The following is an 18,312-nucleotide window of genomic DNA, read 5'->3' as shown; positions in this document are numbered from 1 at the left end:
GTTTCCGCTCTCTCCCACCCAAGCAACCTGGCCCTGATGCTGCCCCTAAAGCCCAGGCAGCACCCCTTGACCCCAGTCCAGCACAAGTTACCCGAGCGGGGTCTGTCCTTCCCCTCCTTAGGGTAGCCACCGGTTCCTGTGGTGGCTGGGCCCCAGCCTGCTCTGCTGTGGGCCCTCCCTCCAACCTGCCTCTCCGGAGGCGGCAATTGCGGAAACGGTAACACAACTTATTTACAAGCCACTTAACGTTTGTGGTTGCCCTGCAAGTTCACGGGCTTGTCCATGAGCAGTTCCTCATGCAACTCTTTTCAAACGGTCCCCACGGGGACAACGGTGCCGGCCACGGCCGGTTGCAAATCACGGTTAATCAGATGACTGTTCGGTTCCATTTACTTATCATCACTTTAAACTTTCAAACTTTTCAACAAACACACACAGACTTCCTGATCCCCTCTTTAAAGGACGGTCTCCCTGCGCAGCTGCTGTTGCCGCTGCTCCCAGTCTGGAGCACTTTCTGCTTGCTCCTGTTCAGCGTGTGCGGGGGACGGACCCAGCCAGAGTCCCTCCGTGTCGGCTACGACCGGCACCTTCAGTAATGAGGGACCCCGCTGTGACGTGTCCTGCTCTGCCGCTTGGCAGCTACATCCCCCCGTGCCTCAGCCGAGGCCCGGTGCCTGGGAGCGGTCAACGTGACTTGCGGTGTTGGCGTTTGATCGAGGATCGCCTCCGCTGCGGCCGGGCAGACTGCCGGGGCCGTCATCATCTCCGTCGCGGCTGGGATGGAAGCCGGGACGGGTGCCAGGGCGGTGGTAAAGGTAAGGCCCGGGGGCTGCAGGTCTGGGCCCTCTCCCACAGATGCTGCGGGCTCCGCTACCGGTGGCAGGGGTAACGGGTCGGTTGGGGCGTTGGCCGCAGGCATGGGCAGTGAGGGAGGTAGCGTGGTGGATGGCAGCAGGCCGGGCCCCTCAGCCGTATCGACCGATCCCTCGGGGACATAGGGGCGTGGGTCGCTTACCCGCTCCTCTGAGACCACCTCCACTTCAGATGCCCAAACGGTTGCGGCCAGGCCCTTCATCTCTGACGTCCACTTCGCCAGCATGAAGTGGACTTGGGCCTGGAGCTTCTAGCACATCTTGCTTCTGGATCCAGGAACGTGTTTCAGCAGAGTCCTGGCGTCCCTGCACGCTACAGCGCTAGTTACATGCGGCTGTGACCACCGCTCCTCCAGCGGCTCCGTCGGGCGCAGATGTCGCGGGCGGGGAGGAGGGTGTCAGCACTGCGCTCACCCCTCTGCTCGGGTCCGGCTGCTGCTGCTCAGTGGTGGCTCGAGCGGTGGGCCGGATCCCGGGGGTCTCGAGCGGCGCTCCTCGCCCGTGAGTGAAAGGGGATTGGGTTTTGGGATAAAGTCTATTGTCCGTGACGCCACCCACGGTTGTGGTGATCTGTTGACACCACCGCTGCTCTGTATGGGGATCCTGGGAATGATGATGTGGAGCAGCCAGTTGTTGTGTTGCCCCTCCGTGGGTAGGGGTTGGTGATCCCGGGGCCCAGTGATGAGGTGGGAGATGCAGGGCTTGGTGGGCGCAGGGACGCGGGGGCAGCGCTGTGCCTTGCGGCACTGTGGTACTTACTCAGCCTGAGACGATGACACAGTTCTCGGTAAAACACACGGCTGGAAAGACGGTTCCCACGGACGGCTGCACTTGCTTTCCCCAGTAGGTGACGGTGATGTCCCTTTTCCTGCACCTGATGTTCCTGTGTTGGTAGCGATGGGTTCCCACCGGTAACCCGCTCCCCGGCTTGGATATGGGCCGGAGGAGCCCTACTTTGCCCGCAGGCGCTGGCCCCGAGGAACTGGTGCCCTGGCGGTGGCGGTGTTCCTCCTTAATGGTTGGACTGTTGCCTTCAATCGGGACTTGGTTGTTTGGAGACAGACGTCCTCTTCACTGACGGATTTGGCAAATTATGGCGACTCCTAGCCTTGCCGGGGTCCGAGAGGCCCCTGCCCTGGTGCTGACTGTCCTTCGTATACTGCTCCAGACCGCCGGGCCACTACCCATCCGCGGTCCTTCCAGCAACCTCCGAGCAGTCACCCCTCCAGACAATCACCGCCGTCTGCTTACCTTGCTGTCACTGTCCGGGCACACAGCCGGACTCACTTCAGGCTTTACTTCTGTCACCTTTCACTTTACTTCAGCTCCTCTTACTTCCCTCCTTTACCACTTCACTTTCCTAGCTGAACTTCTTACTCAAGCTCCCCCTGAGCTGACTGCCTGGTTCCTCCTGCCTCCAGGGCTGTGAACTCCTCGGTGGGCGGAGCCAACCGCCTGGCCCACCCCCTGGTGTGAACATCAGCCCCTGGAGGAAGGCAACAAGGATTTTTGGGTTAGCTGTATGTGCCTAACTGGAGTGTAGGGTGTGGTGGTGTGATGACCTGTGACCCCTGGCTTGCCCAGGGCGTCACATTCCCCCTTAGCAAAATGCAGACCGTCCGCGGGCTGCCCGTCCAACACCGGTTTTATTTTTCTGAAAATATATAAAAGTAAAATGGTAACATATATACATTTTTATTACTTCTTCCCATAACGGGAGGCACTTTACTTAAACGTTGCAAAACGGTTCACGGTTACGGTTTCCGCTCTCTCCCACCCAAGCAACCTGGCCCTGATGCTGCCCCTAAAACCCAGGCAGCACCCCTTGTCCCCAAGTCCAGCACACGTTACCCGAGCGGGATCTGTCCTTCCCCTCCAGAGGGTAGCCACCGGTCCCTGTGGTTGCTGGGCCCCAGCCGGCTCTACTGCGGGCCCTCCCTCCAACCTGCCTCTCCGGAGGCGGCATTGCGGAAACGGTAACGGCAAACAACTTATTTACAAGCCACTAACGTTTGTGGTTGCCCTGCAAGTTCACGGGCTTGTCCATGAGCAGTTCCTCATGCAAACTTTTTAAACGGTCCCCACGGGGACAACGGTGCCGGCAACGGCCGGTTTTCCAAATCACGGTCAATCAGGTTACTTCTTCGGTTATCATTGCTTCCATCATTTTTTCAAAACTTTCAAACAAACACAACTTCAGTGGTGGTCCCAACGGGGACTGGACAACGGTGCTCCGCTGCCCTTACTCCGGATATTCAGCGTCATCCGAGGGAGGGGGTGCAGGACTCACTCGGCTCTCTTGGCTGCCCCTCAGTTTGGCATCCAGGGCGAACCACCCCCTCTCTCCACAGTGCCGGGTATACTGGACAATGTCACCCGGCATTAGGTTGCGGCCGGGATGCTCTTCAGGCAGGTGGGCATTTACATCCCGCCGGGCTACAAACACTTCGGCCTCCAGGCCCGGTTCATAAATAAACCCATAGCCCCGGCGGACATCAAACCGCCTTACCTGCCCCTCGTACAGCGGACCCCGGACACGGAACGTGGCCTGGCGGAGATTCTCCTTCTCCCTTATCGCTCGGGCCACCAGCTCGGCCTTCTTCCTCTCCCGTTCACCGATCTCCAGGCCCAGCGGTACCAGCTCCCTATCCCAATACGGCGCTGCTGCGAGCTCCGGCGCACGGGTCGGGCCCCGCGGGACATTCTGGACGTTGCCCACTGTCAGGAATCTGGGCGGCGGGTCCCGCGGTGTCTTGGCCTTGGGTGCTGCCTTACAGCTACAACCCGGCGCTACCTCAGCCGAGGTGTGGGGGATGGGCACAGGGGCTTTCCGCTGCTGGGCCTTCGGCTCGGAGCGGGTCATCAGCTCCGGCTCGGGGGACTTTTCAGGGGATGCCTCCGGTTCAGTCTTTGGGACCTTCCATGGCAACACCTCCGGTCGACTATGGGCTCCGGCTACAGGTCGGCCCGCCTGGGCGGGGACGCTGGGTATTGCTACCGGTTGCGGTGGTAGCAGGCCTAGTGGCGGGGTCACGGCCTCCGAGACGGGTGACGAGGGAGGCGGCGGGGGGAGAGGGCTTGGACCGGGTCGCGCAGCCGCAATGACCGGCCCTTCCAGGGCATCGGGGCGTGGGTCACTCACCCTCCCTTCCTTCGCTTCCTCCTCGCGTCTCCGCACGGCTGCTATAACGTTCGCCATGTCGGCCTCCCACTCCTCCATGAGGAGCTGCGTCTTGACCTGCAGCCGTTGGTAGAGCTGCGCGGTCCGGATCTCCACCCACGCCGCCGTTCCAGGCGCGGGGGCTACGGTGTCGCGGGACGGCATCCACATGATGACTTCTTCCAGGAACAGGGTGACTGCAGAGTCCTGGCGTCCCTGCTTTTATAGCTGCGCTCACATGCAGCCAGCCGCCATCGCGTCCCCCTTAGCTTCTCTTCAGCCACTCCTCTATCGGGGCGGGGTTTTTGCCTTCGCGCCTCTGCTACTCGAGAAGACGCTCGAGCGGGGACTTTTCGCGCCAAAGATGGCGGCTTCTGAAATTTTTCTGCCGGACACCTCCGGCGGTAACAAGGCGCACCTCTACCAGACGGCAGAGCGGTAAGATCCTGTTCGTGACACCAAGTTGTCGCGGGCGGGGAGGAGGGTGTCAGCACTGCGCTCACCCCTCTGCTCGGGTCCGGCTGCTGCTGCTCAGTGGTGGCTCGAGCGGTGGGCCGGATCCCGGGGATCTCGAGCGGCGCTCCTCGCCCGTGAGTGAAAGGGGATTGGGTTTTGGGATAAAGTCTATTGTCCGTGACGCCACCCACGGTTGTGGTGATCTGTTGACACCACCGCTGCTCTGTATGGGGATCCCGGGAGTGATGATGTGGAGCAGCCAGTTGTTGTGTTGCCCCTCCGTGGGTAGGGGTTGGTGATCCCGGGGCCCAGTGATGAGGTGGGAGATGCAGGTCTTGGTGGGCGTAGGGACGCGGGGGCAGCGCTGTGCCTTGCGGCACTGTGGTACTCACTCAGCCTGAGACGATGACACAGTTCTCGGTAAAACACACGGCTGGAAAGACGGTTCCCACGGACGGCTGCACTTGCTTTCCCCAGTAGGTGACGGTGATGTCCCTTTTCCTGCACCTGATGTTCCTGTGTTGGTAGGGATGGGTTCCCACCGGTAACCCGCTCCCCGGCTTGGATATGGGCCGGAGGAGCCCTACTTTGCCCGCAGGCGCTGGCCCCGAGGAACTGGTGCTCTGGCGGTGGCGGTGTTCCTCCTTAATGGTTGGACTGTTGCCTTCAATCGGGACTTGGTTGTTTGGAGACAGACGTCCCCTTCACTGACGGATTTGGCAAATTATGGCGACTCCTAGCCTTGCCGGGGTCCGAGAGGCCCCTGCCCTGGTGCTGACTGTCCTTCGTATACTGCTCCAGACCGCCGGGCCACTACCCGTCCGCGGTCCTTCCAGCAACCTCCGAGCAGTCACCCCTCCAGACAATCACCGCTGTCTGCTGACCTTGCTGTCACTGTCTGGGCACACAGCCGGACTCACTTCAGGCTTTACTTCTGTCACCTTTCACTTTACTTCAGCTCCTCTTAGTTCCCGCCTTTACCACTTCACTTTCCTAGCTGAACTCCTTACTCAAGCTCCCCCTGAGCTGACTGCCTGGTTCCTCCTTCCTCCAGGGCTGTGAACTCCTCGGTGGGCGGAGCCAACCGCCTGGCCCACCCCCTGGTGTGAACATCAGCCCCTGGAGGAAGGAAACAAGGATTTTTGGGTTAGCTGTATGTGCCTAACTGGGGTGTAGGGTGTGGTGGTGTGATGACCTTTTTACTTGTTTGTATATGTTTATGTATATGATATGTATATGTTCCTCCTGAATTGTAAAGCGCTGCGGAATATGTTGGCGCTATAGAAACAAAGATTATTATTATTTATGACCTGTGACCCCTGGCTTGCCCAGGGCGTCACACAGACATCTTGTTTCCGTCCCCCTTAGCCTCTTTCCGGCCCCTCCTCTATTGGGGCGGGGTTTTGGCCTTCGCGCCTCTGCTACTCAAGAAGACGCTCGAGCGGGAACTTTTCGCGCCAAAGATGGCGACTTCTGAAATTTTTCAGCCGGATACCTCCGGCGGTCACAAGGCGCACCTCTACCCAACGGCAGAGCGGTAAGATCCTGTTCGTGACGCCAAGTTGTCGCGGGCGGAGGAGGGGACGCCGCGCTCTCCCTCTGCTCGGGTCCGGCTGCGCGGCTGCTGCGGCCTGCCGCTGCTCGATGGCTCGAGCGATGGGCCGGATCCCGGGGACTCGAGCGGCGCTCCTCGCCCGTGAGTGAAAAGGGGAATTGGAGTTTTGGGATAGTTTATTGTCCGTGACGCCAGCCACGGTTGTGGTGATTTGTTAACACCACCGCTGCTCTGTATGGGGAGCCCGGGAGTGATGGTATGGAGCAGCCAGTTGTTGATGTGCCCTCCGTGGGTAGGGGTTGTGGTGCTCCCAGGGCCCGGTGATGGGATTGGGATGGCGGACAGGCAGGGATGGGGCCTGTGGAGGTGCAGGGGCGCAGGGACAGCGCTGTGCCGCACGGCACGGAGGTACTCACTCAGCCAGTACACGACACAGTTCTCGGTAAACAAACGGCTGGTTGGACGGGTCCCTCGGACGGTTCATGGTGCTGCGGTTCCCTGCAGTTAGCGGTGATGGTCTCTTCCCTGCGCCTTTTGAAATGTCTGTTTAGTAGCGATGGATTCCCACCGGTTACCCGCTCCCCGACTACAATCTGGGCCGGAGGAGCTCCACACTTTGCCCGCAGGCGCCGGCCCTGGGAAACTGGTGCCTTGGCGGTGGCGGTGTTTCCCCGTTGTGGTTGGACCTTTGCCGTCAATCAGGACTTGCTTGTTGGGAGACAGACGTCCCCTTCACTAACGGATTTGGCAATTTACGGCGACTCCAAGCCTTGCCGGGGTCCGAAAGGCCCCTGCCCTGGTGCTGACTGCCCTTTGTATACTGCTCCAGACCCCCGGGCACACAGCCTCCGTGGTCCTTCCAGCAACCTCCAGACAGTCCCACTGCAGACCTTCACCGCCGTCTGCTGACCTTGCTGACTCCGTCTGGGCACACAGCCACAGACCAACTTCAGGCTTTCTGTCACTTCCACTGTTGTTTCACTTCACTCTAGCTCCCTCCTGAGCTACACTCTGTTGTTACTCCTTTCACTTCCTCCTCCTAAACTGAACTGCACTCTAGCCCTGCCTGGGCTAATCTTCTCCTTCCACTTCCTCCTCCAAACTCTATCTGCCTGGTTCTTCCTGCCTCCAGGGCTGTGAACTCCTCGGTGGGCAGACACCAACTGCCTGGCTCCACCCCCTGGTGTGAACACCAGCCCCTGGAGGAAGGCAACAAGGATTTGTAGGTTAGCTGGTGTACCTGCAGGGAATGTGGGGGGGGTGTGGTGTTGTGACCTGTGACCCCTGGCTTGCCCAGGGCGTCACAACACAGCAGCTATTCAGACAACTCAGACCTCGATAAAGGTGTAGTGTTTCCACCCAGGCGTGCCTTTGCGTTGCCTTTTCCACGCCCCTTTGCTCCGATTGGTGGCCACTACTGCTGAGCTGTGATTCTCGGATTGGGCGACCTTGCCATTAGAAGGCAACGCAGTAGCGTATCCTTCCTTTGTTCCTGAGTGTGTGTGTAGCAACCCTGAGACACTCAGGGCACTACAAGGAACTGCATCCTCTTGGGGATGCAGGACCTACCCCCTGGGACCTAGAGTACCAGTGCTGATACCACCAAAGCACAACTAAAATCCTAGTTCTCCACTCCACACCGGGCATAGAGGGTTAACCATGTAAGGGGATTGTCGCCATGGAAAGGAACGAGTCCCGGGGATTAGCCAGCCTAGTGGAAGGGGTCAGCAGTCAGACGTGCCTGAGCTGGGTCTGTGCAACGGTCACCCGGGGGCACAGGAGAGAGGTCGCCAGGTCGGTACCGGAAATACCGCTGGGACCGGAGCACGCATGGGGCACAGGGCCCTTTATCAGGCGCCAGTTCTACATGGCTTGATAAATACCTGCCCGGTGAGAACACATTCACGGACTTCACTGAACCAAATAATCCTGGGGCATCAGCAGTAAACTAGGATCGGGGTTCGGACACTTACCTCCCCACAGGGTCCTCACTGCCCGCCGTATGGAGGAGACTGTACCCCCAAAAGGGACAGTCGGGCCCCAAACGCTCCACGCTACTGGAACCCAATCAACAGAGAGTTCCGGGGTCAGAGCAACCTGGGTCACTACATTGGCACTGATACTCCAAGGGACCTGAACCAGCAACCCCTGGGTCTAAGTGAGTAGAGACTGTTAAATACAACCTGGTGTGGTCTCCAATTTATCCCTCATCATCTCCCAGGCACGGTCCTACCTGCGGAGGGCCTAACACCATTGCTGCAATCACCACCAGCTCTGCGAGTACCCACATTTAGCAGCGGCGGTTCTCTATCCTTAACCGCAACCCGCAGGTGGCGTCACATGACATTAACTCTATTCACCCCTGTAAATACCCCATTTTGGAAGAGAAGCCCCAGGGCACGCGACCGGGCAATGGCCACCAGAGTGACATTCCCATTTTTTACCGCCCAGGACTGAGTACCCCCTTCTCTGGGCACGACACGTGCTTATCTGTGGATCGTATTATACCTCCATTTCACCAATAACGCGATTATTATAACTGTACATGTTAAATGTCATGGAAAACTGCGTTCCAGTCCATTGACGAGCGTGCCATGAAAAAAATAAATAAATTTGCCACACGCGCAAAAAATGGGCACAGCGGAAAGCACAGCATGAGCACAATGCAGAATATGGTTATGATTGCATATAATTGATAGCTGACCTGCACGCGCTCAGGAACAAAGGATGGAAGCGTTACTACGTTGCCTTCTTTATGGCAAGGTCACCCAATCATAACGTAGTTGTGACCACCAATCAGAGCTGAGGGGGCGTTGAAAAGGCAAAGCAAAAACACGCCCGCGTCGCTCGTCGTTGTTATGGCGTCAAACATAGCGATGCATGCTGCCCTGCGGGACAGCAACGATCAAAAAATGAACCAGGACGTTCAGGTACGATCGACGATATCGCAGCGGGGGACCAGTCACTGCTATGTGTCACACGTAGCGAGGCCGCTGTTGCGTCACTAAACCTGGGACGTTTCAGCGATCTCGCTAACGACATTGCTATGTGTGACGGGGCCTTTAGTCATCGCAAAAAAAAAACCCTTTATAAAGGTTTTTGTTGAAATGCAATAGGGGGAAAAAAAAACAAGAAAGAAAACACTTGTTAAAAAAAATGCGTAAAATTCTGGGTTTTTTTACGAGCCAGAAAAAAAAATTCTAGGTGAAGGAAACCTACGGTAAGTGTGGTCAAGTCGGCCATTCCGGCTCATCCTGCTATGTGAGCTGGATGAATGGAAAAGTGTGAGCTCAGACGTCTTGGCTTTCCTTCCTCTCGGCTGAAGATAAAGCCAGACACAGGTTATAGGAGTGAGGTAACGAACAGAACCCTCCGGAGAAATCCCACAAACGTAAAGTCCGGGAGAGTTTCTCCTATTACCAGGAATGTAAAACCGCTTGATGCAAATAACTAGAGATATTCTTATATTTTGGCATTTTTTGTTGCCTCCTGAGACAGGTCTGGAATCAACAGGCGAGGAGGGTGGGAGTGGACGGGCAGAAACCGAATCCTGCCTTCTGGAATCTGGGAGTTCCTAGAGGCTGGGCCTTCAATTGTTCTAGGGAGACCCTGCCTCCAGCTCTGTGGAAGGGGAGAGGCGTGGGGGGGGAGGTGTGCAGACAGAGAGGGAGAAGGGAACAAGGACTGAGCACATCTAGGTAGTTTGGAAGTGAATGAGAGGAAGGAGAAGAGGAGGAAAGGAAGTAAGGCAGGCAGGGAAAGTAAACACAGCATGGTGAGGAGGCAGGAGAAGACATCTACTGAGAGGAACCAAAGGTCGAACTAATGGAAGCTCCTCTGACCCAGTAGAAGACCAGGCGGCCACACCACACACCCCAGGTAAGAAGGACAACATACTCTCAGCTTATTGATAGACATTGCACCCCTTGTGTAAGCCAAGAGCACCACCTGCCTGCACATGTGACCACCATGTGAACTGTTACAAAGTAGATCATTGGCACTTGAGTTTCACATTGGGGTTTATTGGCAACTTAGTTGCACAAGGGACATTGTAACTATTTAATATTGGATCATGGTGAACCCAGCTCAGAATGGAGGGATAACCCTACAAAGATACACTCGGGTGCAAAGCCGGTGCCGGTGATCTGCTCTTGGTCCGGTGTTGGACATTCCGTTGCGGATTCCGTCACAAATGTATCATAACGGCACATGTGGAAACACAACCAATCCATCTCTGATGTGATTATTTTAGTTATTGAAATGGAAATCACAGAACCTTATGCTTGGGCTTCAGTCACACAAAAGTATTTGGCTCTAAAACACAGAACAGGTGCAATTTTTCAATATAGTTTTTCTTAGTAAATTCCATTCTGTTGGGGTTTTTTCAAGGGGAAAAAAGACGTGTGAACAAGCTCTTACCACTACGATAGTAGCCTTTTGTGATCTAGAGATTATAATTAAGTGTATTTTTAGGCTGTGTTCACATGTTGCATTTTTGTGCCAAGAAACGTCTCATTACAGATGATCAGTGTGTACATACTTATTTTAGACACGCCGCCGCTGTCCATAAATCTCTATTTTGTATGGTTTTTGTTTTGTGCAGTTTACTGTTTGCATCCCATATAAATGGATTTAAGGTCTCTGAATCGCATTGATTTTTGGGAGACCTGACTGGCCCTGCAGGGATTACGCTGCATGTCTGCAATAGCCTCCACATGGACAAGTGACAATCCCCTGTTAGCTCCAGCAGACAGTCAGGCGCACATCTGCGACGTATGGCACCAGGCTCTGGGGCAGGCCCTGCCTTCACTTAATATAGCAACAGGGTTTGTAAACAAGCCATGGAGCTAGCCGGGGCACACATGCTCGGAGACAGGGCGCCGCACGCTTCTCGCTAACTTTTTGGGACTTGGTTGTGCTTCTATCCAGTATACAGCACCCAAAGAGTTAAGGGAATGGACTGACTGTCAGATTAATAAAGGTGGTGTGGATAGGAGTATAGTGCGCGCTTTGTTCCCTCTGTGGCACTTGGCACACCTGCTCGCTTCGCTTTCTTAGGACTGAACTTGCAGTTGGTGCTTCCCCAATGCTCCGAACTGTCAATGGGGACAACTCTGAATTAATATTAATGGCCAACTATAGAACATTCCAATTATTTAGGAAATAAACCCCATGTAGTGTTCACACTGTGGCGACATGTCATCGCCATCATCATAGGAGATAAGCAGCTGTCGGACATGTTTAATTCTTTTACCTCGAGAGGAATCAAATCAAAAGGGCTGCTAAAAATCCCATCTGTGATCCCACCGGTGGACACCAGACAAGAGGTCCCTGTACAAGAACAGAATATGAGCCCTATGCACCCCAAGAACTCATCAAAATGCCCAATTCCACCTGCTTTGGAGGTCAAAATGGTCCCCTGACTTCTTGGGCCCCCGGTTGCACCAATGATATGTCCGCCTCAACACTGGAAGTGCAACACCAATAAGGAAAAGTCATTGACATCACAGGATGGTTAGACAGGTCAATGAAATGGAAATAATAAAAAAAAAAAAAAAATGGAAACCAAATTTTGAAAAGCTCTTAATTTATCCAGTGTGGAGTATGACCCATGTGCATAAATCCGAGCACTTTACAACCTTGGCTGCGATCACTGAGGTTATTAGTGAGTAAATGAGGAATGTTCTGCTGCATTGAATGCAATTGGGCAAATCATCAAGATCCCCTGCTGGCAGCTCCCTATGCAATTGCTGGCCAATTTCGTTGTGGAACCAGGAGCTGTTTTTTCACAACGCAACATGTGGCTCACGCAACTATGAGTAGCCTGTATGACTTAAGTGGTCTACAGCATCTTTGGATATTGGTCAACAAATGCACAAGGAGCTGCCAGCAGCAAATCTTGATGATTTGACCAAGTGCCTTCAGTGCAGCAGAACCTTTCTCAGACGACCATTAATAGCCGCTCTGACAGCTGTTATGGCTGCAAGTGCGGAGATTTCTGTATGTGGCGCCAATACTCACTCAATACTGAATATGTCACAATTGCATATCAATAACACATCTATGCACCCTGAGGTTGTACAGGATTAGAACTACATGGCTGAATTCTGACATTAAGGCCCCCTTCACACATCCGTGTCTCCGGTACATGTTTGGTCCGTTTCCTCACGTGCTGGGGACACGGGCACACGTAGACCTATTAAAATCAATGGGTCTGTGCTCACGTCTGTGTTTTGCCATGGACCGTGTACATGTGGAGCATACGTGTGCCCGTGGGCTCGACACGTAGACATGTCCATTTTTCTCCGGCATCACGGGTGTCACATGTACCACACGGATGTGATCCGTGTGACACGCACCGGAGAAAACACACGTGCCTGTGAAATAAAAAGAATTTCTATACTCACCTTCTCCAGCACTGCTGTCTCTGTCACTGCTGTCACTTGCTTCCGACCCCAGCTCATTATGCTCATGAATATTCACTCCACTGTGGGTCGGAAGCAGCAGGGAGTCGTCGAGACCGGAGACCGAAGATCAGCGCACCGGACAGCGACGCCAGGGACAGGTGAGCAGAAAGTTTCCATTCTCTGTGTGTTATCACGGATAGCACACGGAGAACACACATGTGCCATTAACACTGCACACGGAGGGCAATACGCACCTTTGACACAACCGTGAAAAAACGTGCGTGATTTTCACGGACGTGTGAATGGGGCCTAAGGCTGTGGACCTCCCGCACAGGAGGTTTTGCAGTGATGTTCGCAACGTTATGCATCACTGCAGATATAATTGTGAATAAGGTGCAGGGGACCCACACATCTCACCCGCTTACATTCGTAGCATAAATTCCCTTGCTGTTAATCTCAAACTGGCAACTCTTGTCAGTTTATCTGGATATTTTTCATAGGACTATGCTGGCCCTATAAAATGCCAGTAAATGGGAGGGAAGTTCCTGCTTTTTCACTACGTAGGAAAGGAGCCAAATCATGCAACCACCTATCCACGTGTGTATTATTGAAACTTCGGCTCATTCACTTTAATGGAGTTGTGTGTCAATATCAGACAAAACTCAAGACTGGATGGTGCATTTTTGGGGGCGGAAGAAAGCAGCCATGTTTTTCTAGTCCTATACAACCCATCATGTAATTGTCACTAGTGATGCGCGAGAACTACCATGTTCGGGTCTAGTAACTAGTGATGAGCGAGCACTACCATACTCAGGTGTTAAGTACTTGTAACTAGTGATGAGCGGGCACTACCATGCTCGGGTGCTCAGTAATCGTAACTGGTGATGAGCGAGCACTACCATGCTCGGGTGCTCAGTACTTGTAACTAGTGATGAGCGGGCACTACCATGCTCGGGTGCTCAGTAATCGTAACTGGTGATGAGCGAGCACTACCATGCTCGGGTGCTTGGTACTTGTAACTAGTGATGAGCGGGCACTACCATGCTCGGGTGCTCAGTACTCGTAACTAGTGATGAGCGAGCACTACCATGCTCGGGTGCTCAGTACTTGTAACTAGTGATGAGTGAGCACAACTATGCTCGGGTGCTCTGTGCTCATAACTAGTGATGGGTGAGCACTACTATGCTCGGTACTCGTGACGACTGATGAGCGGGCACTACCATGCTCTGGTGCTCTGTACTCGTAATTACCAGTTAATGCTCAGATGGGAGCAATTAGAGTACCAAGTATAAAGGAAGTCAATGAGGAACTTAAGATACTCAAATTCCCCATTGCCTTACATTATACTCGGTAGCCTAGTTGTGCCTATCCAAGCACCAACTGTTTGCTACCGGTACCAAGCACTCGAGCATGGTAGTACTCGCTCATCACTAGTTACGAGTACCAAGCACATGAGCATAGTAGTGCTCACTCATCACTAGATACGAGTACGGAGCACCCGAGCATGGTAGCGCTCACTCATCACTAGATACGAGTACGGAGCACCCGAGCATGGTAGTGCTCACTCATTACTAGTTACGAGCACCGGAGCATGGTAGTGCTCACTCATCACTAGTTATGAGTACCGAGCATCGGAGCACAGAAGTGCTCGTGTCGAGGGCGGAGGCCAGCTTCCCCGTCGCGGGGGCTGCTCGGGGAAATCGCGCCCGGATCCAGTGCCTTCTCCTCGGTGGCTCGAGCGGGGCCGGACCCGGAGCTCGAGCAGCGCTCCTCGCCCACGAGTGAAAAGGGGATTTGGGATGAATAGAGTTCGTGACGCCACCCACGGGTTGTGGTGATGGTGGGCACCACCGCTGCTGGTGACGGGTTTCCCGGGAGCGATGGCGGGGAGCAGCTAGGTGTTGGTCCCGGGGTAGGGGCTGTTGGTCCCGGGGCCCGGTGGCGGGTTGAATTCCCGTAGGATGAGGGCTCGCAGGGTGCAGGGTCGCGGTGCAGCGCGGCGTGGTGCCGGATGGCACTGGTGTACTCACTCAGACACAGATGGACAGAGTCTCTGGTAAACCAAATGGCTGGATGGATGGGCCCCGCAGCCAGCTGCAGTGTTTCCCTGGATGGGTTGATGGTGGCTGTCGTTTCCCTGCACTTGTGTTTGTATGTTGACTCCAGTGCCTGGGCACCGGTAGTCCGCTCCGCGACGTATATGTGCCGGGGGAGCCCCTTTGCCCGCAGACGCTGGCCCTTTGGATCTCTGGCCCTTGGCGGTGGCACTTATCCGAAATGGTTGGGCTGTTGCCTTCAATCGGGACTTGGTTGGTAATGAACCCCTGAGGTCCAGACCACAATCAGAGAATTTGACTAGAGGTTTGCTTTAAGCCTAGTCGGGGTCTGAGTACCCTGCTTGGTGCTTGGCTCCAACCGGCTCCCCGGTTCGGTACCGGCGGGCCAACGCTTGACCCTGGTCCTACGGTTCCGCTGATCTTCGCCAACTCCTGCAGACGGCCACCACCATCGGCCGACCTTGCTGGAAGTACCTGGGCTCTGACCCAGACACACAGTTCTTACTCCTCACTCCTGCCCAGGACTGGACTCTTTGACCACCACTGGACTAACTGACCATGTTTTTCCCGCCTCCAGGCTGTGAACTCCTCGGTGGGTGGGGCCAACCGCTTGGCTCCGCTCCACCTGGTGTGAACATCAACCCCAGCGGGTGGCAACAAGGATTTAATGTTTGACTGGTGTGACCTGTCCAGGGAAGGGGGTGTATGGTGTTGTGTAGTAACCTGTGACCCCTGGGGTCCAGGGCGTCACACTCGCTCATCACTAGTTACTAGACCTGAGCATGGTAGTGCCCGCTCATCACTAATCATCACACTTCGGTATGAATAGTGTGTGTCATATTTGGGAGGTCCTGTCACACCAGTCATAGTTCATCATGTAACCACCAAATATAGAAAATATATTTTTTTTATATGGACTTTTTTATAGTGATCTGTGCACTCCATAAATGGAAAAGACAAAAAAAATCACCCTGTCTGTTTGAGAACTCGTTGTTAAATTCCCTTTAATACTTTTAATCTCCAGCTGGAAATGATTTAACGTTGTTTTTCTGACCCCTCCAATGATAACGTATGATAACAGAGCGAGCATTATGATTCAGCCTGTGTCATCAGTAAATCACAGAAGGTGTGTTAACAGACATGTCCCACGGGCAAACAGAGGAGTGTCCTCCAACGAGAGGCAGATTCTAATCCGTGTAGCAGTCTATTTAATACACAAGAAGGGAAATGATACAAAGTAAACATCCAGGAGTCCGCCGCCACCGCCACCCGATAATCCCGCTGCACCACCAATTATATACAGACCCTGTGGTATTGGACTATTAATTGGCGGACTGCAGAATGGCGAAGGAAATCAGAACTTCATCATAAGTGGCTTATAAAGTCTGATCCGTTTCTCGGTAAGACTAAATTTCTTCTATTTTCTTGTAAACACGAGTCCAGCATTTCTTGGCAAAGTTATAGAAAATAATTGAAGCCTTACGAAAAAAAAGTTCTGGTGTATGGGTTCTAGTCTAAAGTTTCTCGATGATTTATGGGCAATTTTGGTAAAAATCCCTTCTAATGATAGTCATGTAATATCTATTTTCCCAAAATATATTTATATTATGTACACTTTAAGTCTCCTATATAGCGACATAAATTTGGCAGCGTTTTACAGATATTCTCCTCAATGTCCCCATTGGGGTTCAATCCACATTCCCTATCGGTGTATCTTTGGAGAGTGGGACGAAATCATAGAATTAGGACTATTTTTAAGAAATTGTCAACCTCTTCTTGCATTACCTTCCCACCCCAATATGTAGTTAAAAAATAATAGCTGAACCCACCAATATAGAGTGGATCAGCCAACCCACTGTGTATGGGGGCCATGACAGATGATGCTAGGGAGATGAGGTTCTGACATGTCCAATTTCAGACTGCCGATTCTTTTGTTCTTCTTGAGATAAGTCACTACTCGAAATATAAGATACCAGAGAACCCAACACTGCAAGCGCTAACCACTGACAATGGGGATATTTCCAAAGTCCCCCTATACACATTAAACCTATATCGAAAGGTTTGGTTGACACTCTTTTTGTATGAAGGACCAGCCGACTGATTGTCAGGAAAGACATCAATTGGGAATGACTGATTTCGGATTGCAGGTCATTGTTCTACCAGCGATAAGCCGCTGGCAGAGATGTTTCTTAGCGGCTTGGCCGAACAAGTTCCCCTCTGTATGGGAGAGATGGCCGAGATGGTTTTCGGATGAAGGATCGTCTGAGCGTCCGTCAACTGACGGTCATCAAATGTGTATGGCGGGCTTCTGTCCTGCATGAATGTCACTGTCCAGTCTGCATAAATCCGTCCAGCATATATATCCAGCTTGTTGCAGACAGTTCCAGAGAAATATGTAGAACACAAAAAACTTCAGGGGGTTAAGCCTGGATAATCTAAAAAATTGTTCTGTACCTAGTATCAGTGGGCCAGTGCGTGACATAATGGCTAGAGTCGAGCGAGTACCTAACTATTCGAACTCGCTATACTCCTAACGAGTACTGTCCAATACTCGCGTATGTATTCCTATTAGCGTGTGCAATGCAAGTCAACGGGGAATACTCTCAATGAAAAGAGTAACCTGAATTCCGCACTATTCGCTAGAATAGTACGGCATTCGGGTTACTTGTTACTTTGAGTTTTTCCCCATTGACTTGCATTGCAGACACTATTCTGAACAAATACGCGAGTATTGGACAGTACTCGTTAGGAGTATAGCGAGTGTGAATAGTTAGGTACTCTCTCAACTCTAATAATGGCTCTAGTAAGTCTCCGTCGTGCACTACCCCTTTCACTGTGCACTAGGAATAGTCTTGCATGTAGGATCTAATTATTTTTCTTCTTTCTCCAATCCTCTGGAAATTCATGTGACAACGATGATACAAGGGTGCACAGAGTGTCTGTGCATGGTTTGAACAGTCATTTTGTACTGACAGATTCCATTTTAAAGGGAACCTGTCAATTGCAATATACAGTTGGAATGTGGTGGGAAGTATGAAAACTTATACTTGAGGTCACTTGATCACCAGCTCTCTGCCCCAACACTGGAGAATCCTGACAGTGTGCGCTGCTCTGCCAGGATTCAGAAGTCTGTAGTCACACAAAGTGATGGCAGATACTCGGATAACCTCTAACAATTTGATTTATAAAGACAATTCCATTTAAAGGGAACTTGTCTGGTTCAATATGCACCCAGAACCACAAGCAGTTCTGGATGCATTTTACTAATCCCTGCCTAACCGTCCCTGTATACACTAGCATAGATAAAGAGATCTTTAAAAAAGTATTTATAAAGATCTTTTATGATATGCTAATGAGCGCAGGGACTAGTTCCAAGGGCGTGTTATCCCCTGACTAGTGTGATGCCCTGGACACCCCAGGGGTCACAGGTCATTACACTCACCACATATACCCCACCCCAGTAAGGTACCATCAGTCAACCAAAAGACCTGATTGCCTCCCTCAGAGTCAGACAGGCACACCAGGTGGGCGGAGTCAGGCAGATAGACACTGATCTGCTGACCTGAGGCAGGAAAACACAAGCAGTTAGAGAGATCGAGTGTGGAGAGAGGCGTGAGCGGAGTCAGTTCTGCTTGGGGCCTGGGTTGGAGCCTGGGACCCCAGATCAGTCAGGCAGGTAGACTGTAGTGGCCGCCTGCAGGAGACCGGGAATACGACCAGTGGAACCGTAAGGGACAGGGTAGTGGCCCGCCGGAATCGAACCGGGGAGCCAACTGGATACCGGAGCACCAGGCAGGGTACTCAG

At 53.1% G+C, this 18,312-nt stretch overlaps 1 protein-coding gene across 5 annotated transcripts in view; it reads left to right on the top strand.

The window, feature by feature from the left end:
* The first annotated feature begins 9,685 nt into the window (after positions 1 to 9,685).
* PLEKHA4 (pleckstrin homology domain containing A4) overlaps positions 9,686 to 18,312 on the top strand; it is a 116,266-nt gene continuing 107,639 nt past the window's right edge. For all 5 annotated transcript variants that reach the window (XM_075328544.1, XM_075328543.1, XM_075328545.1 and 2 more), the window contains exon 1: positions 9,686 to 9,922. The gene's annotated coding sequence lies outside the window, so the exon portion shown is untranslated. The remainder of the gene's footprint in view (positions 9,923 to 18,312) is intronic.

This window comes from Anomaloglossus baeobatrachus, chromosome 11 (assembly GCF_048569485.1).
Source record: "Anomaloglossus baeobatrachus isolate aAnoBae1 chromosome 11, aAnoBae1.hap1, whole genome shotgun sequence".
NCBI lineage: Eukaryota > Metazoa > Chordata > Amphibia > Anura > Aromobatidae > Anomaloglossus > Anomaloglossus baeobatrachus.
This window is presented reverse-complemented; position numbering and strand designations above follow the sequence as displayed.